The 11186-nt window shown below is 36.7% G+C and overlaps 1 pseudogene; it reads right to left on the reverse strand.

Annotated features, from left to right (window-relative positions):
* Nucleotides 1-8290: 8290 nt before the first annotated feature.
* LOC124509705 (uncharacterized) lies at nucleotides 8291-8390 on the reverse strand (annotated as a pseudogene).
* Nucleotides 8391-11186: the final 2796 nt, after the last annotated feature.

Genomic DNA, 11186 nt, shown 5'->3' on the forward strand with positions numbered 1-11186 from the left:
GATATCCACATGCAAAAGAATGAAATTAGATCCTTTATCTACTGTAGCCATTTAGTTTGTCCTTCCAAAAAAAAGAATATTCTGAGCCAGATAGTTTCACTAGTGAATTTGTCAGACTCAAAAAGGAAATAAACTAATTTTATACATTCTATTCCAGAAAACAGAAGAGGAAGGAACACTTCCCAATTCATTTTATGAGTCCATAATTATCCTGATACTAAAGTTGGACCAAGACATTATAAGAAAAGGAAAATTCCAATATCATGAATGAATACACAAAAATCATCAGGAATGTGTTACCAGTGAAGGTATATAGATGGCAAGTAATCACATCAACTAAAGTTCCGTATCATTAGTGATTAGGGAAAATACAAATTAAAACCACAAAGAGAGACCCCTCCATAACTATTAGGTTGCCTATAATCACCATCATCTTCATCGTCATCCACATTACAACATCCTCAACATCTAAATAATTGTCAATACCAAGTACTAGGAATGCTGTGGAGCCACTAGAATTCTCACACATTAATGCTGAGAATGCACCATGGTTAAAGCCACTCTGGATAACAACAATTTCTCACAAAGTTAAACATAAACTTACCCAGAAATAGGGTCAAAACTAGAATGAATCAGGGTGCTTGGGTGGTTCAGTTGGTTAAGTGTCCAACTCTTGATCTCAGCTCAGGTCGTGATCTTGTGTTACATGAGATCAAGCCCCGTGTTGATCTCCGTGCTGACAGTGTGGAGTCTGCTTAGGATTCTCTGTCTCCCTCTACACCCCCCAACCCCACTCATGGGCAGGCTCTCTCTCTCTCTGTCTCTCTCTTTCTCTTAAAATAAATAAACATTAAAAAACAAAAAGAAAAAACTAAAGTGAATCAATGGAGACGTTCACCTTAAGAAGAAAATTAAGGGCATGTCAAAAAAATGGCAATCAAAATAAATGTTATTTCATTGTAATATATTAAAACACTAACATTAATGCAAAAATCCATGAAGGACAAAATATCAAAAGTTGGATATGTTACTGATTTTACCTTGTGCCTCTAGCTCCAGTATATCTCAGCCTAGCCCTGCCCAGCAGTTTCACACCCAGGTATATATCCCAGAAAAATGGGAACGTGTTTACACATAAACCTGTATATGAATGTTTACAGCAGCTCTATTTGTAATTGCTAAAACCTGGAGGCAACACAAAAAATTTTTAAGGAGTGAACAGATAAATAAAGCATAGTAAATCCATGTAATGGGACAGTACTTATAAATACAAAGGAAAAAATTGTTGATGCATACAATAACTTAGATGAATCTTTAAGGCATTATGTGAGTGAAAGAAGATAGTTTCAAAAGATTACATGCTGTATAATTCCATCATAGGACATCCTAAACAAAGCAAAACTAAAAGCAATGAGAATAGATCAGTGATTACCAGGGATTAAGGGCAAGAGGAGTGTTTACTACAAAATTGCTATGAAAGGGACTTTTTAGGGGCACCTTGGTGACTCAGTCAGTCGGGCATCCAACTTTTTGATTTTGGCTCAGGTCATGATATCAGGGTTCATGCAATCCAGCCCCACATCAGGCTCTGTGCTAACAGTGTGGAGCCCGCTTGGGATTCTCTCTCTGTCCCTCTCTTTCTGTCCTTCTCCCCCTCAAAAATAAATAAATATTCAAACAAAAGGAGTTTTTAGCAGTGATGAGATTTTTCTGTATCTTTATTGTGGTGGTGGTTACAGGAATCTATGCCTGTGTTAAAATTCAGAACTATACACCAAATAGTAAGAAAGTAAGTTAGTAAGTAAAGACACACACATGCATGCACCAACACTATGTTGGCATCATAAAATAGGATGTGAACATTGAAAATAGAATTTAAGTAGATGGAGAGGAGGGTTTTTTAGGAGCCTAAAGAAAATGAAGACAGCTGAGGGGGAGGGATGCATAAGATGGGCTTCAGAAATAGTGACCCTTTGCATAGACTGAAGCAGAGAATGTGTTTTAAACATAAGAGGAATCCTAGAAAATCTGAATAGGCTAGTACTATGGACAGCATTTATAATTGAAATGCTACCCTGTATAAGCAACAAGAAATCTTTGAATGCTTTTGATAAGAGAAGTGACATGTTATGACAAAGTATAAGGGAGATTAGTTTTATGGCACTTTGTAAGGTGGATTGGAAGTGAGACTAATGAAGAGCTAATTGTGTTAGCTCAAACATGAAGAGAAAACCATCCAAGGTAAAATGATAAGAATGTGATTGAAATATTTTAAAAAAAAAAAGGAAGAAGAAAATGGTTTCAACATTGGATAAAGCAAAGAATATATATAATTTCTTATGACCTATTTTCAACTGTTCTTTGTTAGTATTTCAAAGCGAACAAAGTGTTTCTAACATTTGTTCTGAGGATCCTGTTGATTATTCATGAAACCAGTTAAAAATATTTCCCTAAACCTGAAAAACTATTTTGAAGGCATCAAGTGTATTTAGACTTCTTAAAAAAGAATCTAATAGCTTGGAATATTTGCAGTTAATTGGCGTAAAATAGTTTAATGACAACATTACAACATAGTCACAATGGTCAGTTGAGAGCCTGTGCTGGCAAAGGTGAGAAGTCCAATTGCAGTAGGCGATCAAACATTTTAGTGTTCATGAATTTTTACTTAAGTCCATAGAATGCATTCGTACATACACAGTACCTTTGTACAGTTCATTTATATGGTAGGTCCATGGACCATCCTGAGCCACCACAAAATACAGACAGGCGAGTCATGTCAAAACATGCTTCTGGCAGTTGTAAAATGAGAAAAATATGTAAGTTAGGTCCTGCCTTTCCAAATTTGTGCTTCTCACATCTTGTCCAACACCAGGGGGAGAAGTATTTAATATGACCTGGGGACATGAACCTCTTATTTCTCCACTCAGCAAAGTTTAGCAGTCTTGTTGAGTGGACACAATTAAACCTCAGTTGTAGTCAAACAAAAACATACCATTTTTCTAGCATATGATGAAGAAAAATATACCAGCATATTAAAGTCAGCATTTAAAATATAAAACAACAGGGAACATTTGTATTCAAGTAAAGTGTACTTACTTAAAGTATATTGAACATGTGCAAATGAGAGGCTGAAATGTCATCATGTAGCATATGATATCACAAGTGCAAAAAAGACAGTTATGGTGGAGCACGAAAATAAGATAGACAGTGGAATCGATGTATCACCCAGTCATCTCTGCTTAAAGTTTTCATAAGAAAGAGCCTTTAAATATTAATGAGGAAAAAAATCCACATGTTAAAAAATAAAATGCAGGGGCTCCTGGGTGGCTCAGTCAGTTAAGTGTCTGACTCTTGATTTCAGCTCAGGTCATGATCTCATGTTTTGTGGGTTCGAGCCCCACGTTGGGCTCCTTGCTGGCAGTGTGGAGACTTGGGATTCTCTGTCTTTCCCTCTCTCTGCCTCTCTCTCTCTCTCTCTCTCTCTCTCTCAAAATAGATAAATAAACTTTAAAAATAAAATAAAAAGCTTTGGGATGCCCATTGAAAACCAGTAGAAACATTTTCCTAAACAATATTGGTTTATTTCTATCAGCATCCAGCTTTTTGTGGTCTTCACTTTGCAGGCACTATATTTTAGTGAATATTAAACACATAAAGTTTGAGCATAACAGCACTGCTGCTCTGGCTTGAGCAGCAAATGAAGACCTAATAGGATTTTCCATCTTAAATTCTGTGTCACAGTTGAGCATAAATTGTATTAGCAAAACTGAACCACATACTTTTGCTTGATATATTACCTTCTCTGACTTGTCAGCCTAAAGCCAAGTAATAGATGACCTAAAAAAAAAAAAATACTGGGTCTCTTTCAATGTCAGTGACACCGTCCACTTCAAGCTCATTGATGACCAACATTATGGGAAACTTCCAGATCCTATCATACACTCTGTTTGTTATCAGTGTGACTTGAGACACTGAATGAAATAAGAGGTTTTTTTTAAATGCTCATCAGGAAAACAAAGAGAACCATGGAATGCTTAAACAATTTCTGAGGTGAAAATATAAATCTTAAGGTTTTGGCAAAGTCATTGTCAGTTTTCTTTTAAAAATGCAAATGGTTAGGGGCGCCTGGGTGACTCATTCAGTCGGTTAAGCGTCCGACTTTGGCTCAGGTCATGATCTCACTGTTCCTGAGTTAGAATCTCGTGTTGGGCTCTGTGCCGACAGCTCAGAGCCTGGAGTCTGTTTCAGATTCTGTGTCTCCCTCTCTCTCTGACCCTCCCCTGTTCATGCTCTTTCTCTGTCTCAAAAAAATAAATAAACGTTAAAAAAATTTTTCTTAAACAAAATGCATGTTTTCTGTAAAAATACTTGGAAAAGCCTCACGATATTGCCTGAGAAAGATTGGTGTTTTTTAAATTGTATTGCTAATGACCACAGGCACATTACAGCATAACCCCATTATTAGCACTTTACTGTGTTAAGGGTGCTGAATATAGTCCACTGTACAATGGGCAAAGCATTTGTTAGGTTAAATGGTGAATGTGGTGGTTATAGAAAAGGAAGAAGAATGTGCCTTATTGATACCAGCTGTTGAACTGATGGCTTTCTGCAACACCTTTTCAGGGACAACATTCTTTCCCTGTAAGTTCACATGCCTTTGTGGTCTTTCACACACATACTACTGAAACACAAATCCCAAAACATGGACAGTAATCAGTGATGCCAAAGCCTGTGGGTATGAGGGGAAGCTGCAAAAACCTGTGTGGATTCAGATGCAAACAACAGAAACATTCCCTGCTGATCTGCCATGGAAAATTACCCCAAAAGAAGTCTCACCAGTGCAACAGATTGGGTTTTGTTTCAAGGGAGTGCCTCAAGGGGCCCCTAGCTGGCTCAGTCTCTTGATATTGGGGTTGTGAGTTCAAGCCCCATGTTGGGTATAGTGATTGCTTAATAATAAAATCTTAAAAACAAAACCTAAGTGTTTTAAGTGCTGCTGGCTCAGCCTCACCAGGTATTTAAGGTTTACCAACATCTTTGATCATATCTTTTAAGCTACATTTAAAGGGGAATCCTCTTTATAATGACATGTGTGATCATCACTGTAGTTTTTCTGAATCTTCTGTAGGTAAACTGCTAGTCAGTCATACTAAGGTTGGGAAGAGCTAAAATTTGAGATTAGACACATATGGATTGTATACTTTTGTGATGTACTGTCTGTGCCCTTGGACAAGTTACCTGATTTTGTAAAGTGTCAGTTTACTCATGTTTGTTTCACAGATTTATGATATTAAATATCATGCAACACAGGTAACACAATGTTTGGCACATCATGAATTCTCTAGGTATGTTTGCTTTTTTTTCCCTTTCTTGTATCTGTTCTAGTGCCATAAAGCAAAATAAGTCAAACTCCAAGTAAATGTGAAATCTAACTTCTGAAATGTGTAAATAAGTCCCATCTGCATATCAGATTATGAATCAAATTATGAGTTTGACCTCAGACCCAGGTTACTGACATTCCTGTTATGATTAGGATGCTTTTGGCAAATAAATGATGTCTTAAGCAATCTTTTTTTTCTTTTTTACCCTTTTAAAAAATGAGGTAGATTTTACATCCACTGAAATAAGTCTCTTTATACTCCTTCCCAGTCAATGATGGCATCCACAAGGCAACCTCTCTTTTGATTTCTGTTGCTGTGGCTTAGCATTGCCTGTTCTACAACTTTACATAAATGGAATCATACAGTATGTATTCTGCTGTGTCTGTTTTTTTTTTTTTCACACAGCAGGAAATGTTTGAGATTCTTCATGTTGATCCACATATCACTAGGTTGTTGCTTTTAATTGGCCAGTGGTACTCAATTGTATAAATATATCTAAGTTTGTTTACCATTCCTATCCATTTTTGCATTTTTCTGTTAGTGTTTCAATTCGGAATGTACTAGCGATCATGATGAGCAGATAAAAAGTTATAGGGATTATTAAGATAATTAGTACTTGAGAATATACTCCAAGATAAGATATATAAGGGTCAAATGTTTTAGAAAATAAAATTGTATTGGAACACAGCTGTGCCCATTCACTTAAAATTTGTTTAAACCTGCTTTCATGCTACCATGACAGAGTTGAGTAGTTGTGCCAAAGAACGTATGACCCACAAAGTCTAAAATATTTTTATATAACTCTTTGTAGAAAAAGTTTACTGATTCCTGTTCTAAAATGATTATCAGACTGATTACTGCTGTATGAGCTCTGCACCCAACCAAAATGTCTTCATTGACTTAAGTTATAATATTAGGACTTTGATTTTTATTTCAAGCAATATAAAATGGCCATCTTTTATTTTTTAAAAAAGCATAATTTTAGGTCACTGACCATTATTATGTAGTACAGTATATCTCAAAATATTTAAAATGAAAAAATACCTAAAATTTCTCAAACAGGTATGGTATTATGAAGGAATGGTGCATTTTCCTTTACCAAACCATGAAAACATGTAATGCATAGTATTTCCCTTTCTACCATGTTATCCAGGAAGAGTTACATTTAATATCTATGCTAAGGTTTTGTTATAATTATTTTTATTTTTTCATAATTTTGAAAAATTGCTTTTATATTTACTGGTGTTATTTATAAGTGTCTCTTCTAGTGAGGCAAATCAAATACATTTGAAACAAAGAATGACAGAAAATACCCCTCAGTTGTGTTTTTCAATTATGACTATATTTTGACTGTTACTATAAAGTATCTATTAACATGGTCATGACTTGGAGAGCCTCAGTGACTCAGTCAGTTGAGCATCTGATTCTTGATTTTGGCTCAGGTCATGATCCCAGGGTTGTGGAATTGAGCCCTGATTTGGGCTCTGTGCTGAGTGTGGAGCCTGCTTAAGATTCTCTCTCTCTCTCTCTCTCTCTCTCTCTCTCTCTCTCTCTGCCTCCCCCTTCCTTCCCTCCCTCCCTCTGACTCTATTCCCTTCTTGTATGTTCTGTTTCTCTCAAAAAAAAAAAAAAACCCATACAATTGATAATTTTGATTCTTTCACAGAAAATTCTTGGCAACCAATAATGTCACTTCTCAAGAAAGATAAACTATGATTGCATAGGTGAAAATGAGTTCCCCTCTAAAAACCAGGCCCAGAGGGGTCACAAATCCCTGGGCCTGGGAACCAAAGCTTCTAGAAATGCTTCTACAATCAGAGAAAGAGGGTTCTAGAAGGAAAGGACTTATACATAAATGATAATTTTGTACTAAAAAAGAAGGCTCACATGCTTCCCTAGATCTTTTCATGAGATCTAAGGTGATGGAGTGGCTTAGCAATGGAGGGCAGATTGTGGCAGTCTGTAGGAAAGGCAAAGGAAAACACCTAAGTATCCTCCTTAACCAGCAGTTCCGTATTCATATTGTCTGCTCTGATTAAGTGTTCATGGTATATCATTGGCCACATTAAATTAGCATTTGTAATTTGAACATTTGGGTTTGATTTTTCTGTTATTATTTAATTTCTACACTTATTACTTCATTTTTACAGCTTTATGGAAGCTGTATGCTAAAGATAGCTCTTTTATATATTTGTTTGAATTTAAGTAATTGGCTAGTAAAAATGATTAAAGCCCACAGAGGGAGACAAAAACACCTTTTCTCCTTAACTTAAATTGTCTGAACAATGACCAAGTTTGAGAAGTGTGACTTTAAAGAATAACAAATCCTGTTAAGGTGATCTTCTTGACCACAGAATAAGTAAAAATTGTCCTGTCAAAATGAGCTTGAAAATACAAAACAAAGCAACACAGAGACATTTTCCCTCACCTGTTGGTTTGACAAAAAAATTAAACTTTGACCATTCATCTTTCTGTGACACAAAGGAACACCAGGCATTGTCCTACATCCATTTGATCCAGCAATCCTACGTCTCAGAATCTCCCCAACACACCTACGTGTCCACAGATGGACAAGCGTTAAGCTAGATCGATGATTCTCCAAGAGTGGGAGGGAATGATTTGGCCTTCTTCCCCTAGGGGATATTTGGCAAGGAGTGGAGACATTTTGGATTGTCACAAAGCAGGGAGAATGTGTGCTATTGATATCTGGTGGTTAGAGGCCGGGGATGCTGCTAAATATCCCACGATGCACAAGATAGTCACCCGACAAAGAATGAATTGTCCCAAATGGTGCCGAAGTTGAGAAACTCTGACATAGATTACTTCTTTTATTTGTGTGAGAAACTATGCTACTTTTTATAATTCCTATCTTCTGTTTTGCTCTCAGATTTTAGGGACACCTTTTGTGATTCTAGTTGGCATTTATGGTTTGTTTTGTGTGTCATCCTTGTGCAGGGGCCATGCCAATATTCTCTGCATCATTCCAATTTTAGTATTGGTACTAAATACGGCTATATTTGTATGGGTCTGTTCTGTTTTGATTCCTACGTGATATATGAACTTAGAAATATCGACTCATTTAAAATGTCTTTGTAATTACAGAAACTTAAGGGGAGAAAGTCTAAGTGGCAGAACAAAAGCAATTGTAGGCATTTATTTGCTGTCCCTTACCTAGATTTTTTTTGTATCCCTGCACTGAAAATCTAATTTAGAGCTTTGAAACCAGCAAAATACAGTTAGACTTTCAGCAGATACACAAACTCTAAAGGGTACTATGTTCTTAGCATTTCCTTCTGTGAAATTCTATATTTCTAGAAGGTTCTTTAGCATAAATACCACCTAAACAAAGTGACAACTCCTTGAGGCAGGAAGGTTGTGTACCTTCACTGTAGATTGTGAGCTACATGACTCACACATGTGGTCACTGCACGTGGAGTCCCAAATCATTTCAAATGTTTTTTAAAAACAGCTAACACATAAAACATCAGACAAGTATGGCTGCCTTATGAAAAGTACTGTGCTGTAATAACACAAAGTTTATATCTACTTATCAAAGAATGTGTATACATTTTGTACTTGAAAAAATTATAAGATCTTTTATCTTTCTGATTCTCTAAAACATGACTGTAGAAAAGACGACTATTTTTTAAAAAAAATTAAGTTTATTTATTTATTTTGAAGAGGCAGAGATAGCATGAGTGGGGGAGGGGCAGAGACAGAGGGAGAGAGAGAATCCCAAGCAGGCTCTGCACTGTCAGCACAGAGCCCAACACAGGGCTTGAACTCATGAAACGTGAGATCATGACCTGAGCTGAAACTGAGAGTTGAATGCTTGACCTACTGGGCCACCCAGGTGCCCTGAAATGCCTGTTTTTAGGAGATAATTTTCCTGCTCCTTCTTCATATAAAAATATTTTGAAATTGAGGAAAACCTACACACTCACTCACACACACACCATACACACACACAATCAACCATTCTCTCATTTTCTTCCTCCCTCTCATTTTCATTGCATATACTAATTTACAGATGCAAATACTGTATGTGGTTGATATCCACAAGTATTTCCACTTAATTATTGAAGCCTTTATGGGAATGGTGGTGTCAAAATGAAACTAAGAAATGAAAAACTAATTTTAGCTTCTGAAGCATTGGAACTCCTTTGCAGATCTGTCTGTATAGCTTTAATAATTCTGATTATAAGAATATCCATTGGTAAAAATAGAGATGTAATTATCAGCTGAGGACAGAAGGTGAGGCAAGTAATAATCATGTGAGCATATTTTTCATGCTACATATATCCCCCTGTCTGTAACTCAAATATGTCTGATATAAGCCCCTATGGGAGAGGGACAGACCCACCAATGACAAAAATCATGATTAAAAAAATCATGCTTCTACATTATGTCTTAAAACTGATCTGTTAGAGTCTCAATATTTTATATGAAAAATCATGTTATAAATTAATAAATAAGCCTTATGCTATGTTCCCAATTTGGACAGAATCTGTACAGTCATTTTATGTGGATTGAGTTGTTAACAGCTAAGTCAGTGAATAATCTGGTTGTTGGATAAAATCAGTCTCATGATAAACATAGCTGCCAACTTTAAGAGAATAAATGCAGGTTTCTAAAATAAGTATTTTAAGGGGCGCCTGGGTGGCGCAGTCGGTTAAGCGTCCGACTTCAGCCAGGTCACGATCTCGCGGTCCGTGAGTTCGAGCCCCACGTCGGGCTCTGGGCTGATGGCTCGGAGCCTGGAGCCTGCTTCCGGTTCTGTGTCTCCCTCTCTCTCTGCCCCTCCCCCGTTCATGCTCTGTCTCTCTCTGTCCCAAAAATAAATAAACGTTGAAAAAAAAATTTAAAATAAGTATTTTAAAACTCAAAGTTGCAACTCAACAGTACTTAGTACTAAGGTAATAAACCTTTTAATATTAGAGAAATTTTCTGCCCTTTTAAAACAAATGTTTAGAAAGACTTCATAAAATCAGTATTCAGAATAAGTATGTATTTATAATTGTGTTTGAACAGGTATGTAACTAACTTCTGTTGTTTTTTCTTTATTTTTTTTTTAATTTAAATGTTTATTTATTTATTTTTGAGAGAGTGAGGTAGGAGCAGAGAGAGGGAGACAGAGAATCCCAAGCAGGCTCCGACTGTCAGCACAAAGCCCAATGTGAGGCTCAAACTCATGAACTGTGAGATCATGACCTAAAATGAAATCAAGAGTCAGGCACTTAACTGACTGAGCTGCCCAGGCACTCCTATTGTTGTTTTTTCTATATTACAATATATAATAGTTAGCACAGGCTAGTCTTCTCAGAACTCCTCCCATTGTCAACTGTCCTCCGTGCTGTGAAGATATTTATGAACCACTAAGACCTTTAGATTCCACCCCAATGAAACTTTCTAGCCATGGCTAAATTCATGAATATGGGGTAGATAATTTTGTTTCTACAGCCAGTATCTAAACATACTTTTAAAAGAACATTTTGGGGTGCCTGGGTGGCTCAGTTGGTTGAGCATCCAACTTCAGCTCAGGCCATGATCTTGCAGTTCATGGGTTCAAGCCCCACATCGGGCTCTGTGCTGACACCTCAAAGCCTGGAGCCTGCTTTCGATTCTGTGTCTCCCTCTCTCTCTTTCTTTCCCCCACTCACTCTCTCTCTCCCTCTCAAAACTGAATAAGCATTTAAAAAAATAAAAAATAAATAAATTTTTAAAAAGTACATTTTTCTGGGATGCCTGGGTGGCTGAGTCAGTTGAATGGCTGACTCTTGATTTCAGCTCAGGTCATCATCTCAC

Source organism: Lynx rufus, unplaced genomic scaffold (genome assembly GCF_022079265.1).
Source record: "Lynx rufus isolate CCGP_SWC_20201006 ecotype Redwood Valley unplaced genomic scaffold, mLynRuf1.p SCAF_14, whole genome shotgun sequence".
Taxonomy (NCBI): domain Eukaryota; kingdom Metazoa; phylum Chordata; class Mammalia; order Carnivora; family Felidae; genus Lynx; species Lynx rufus.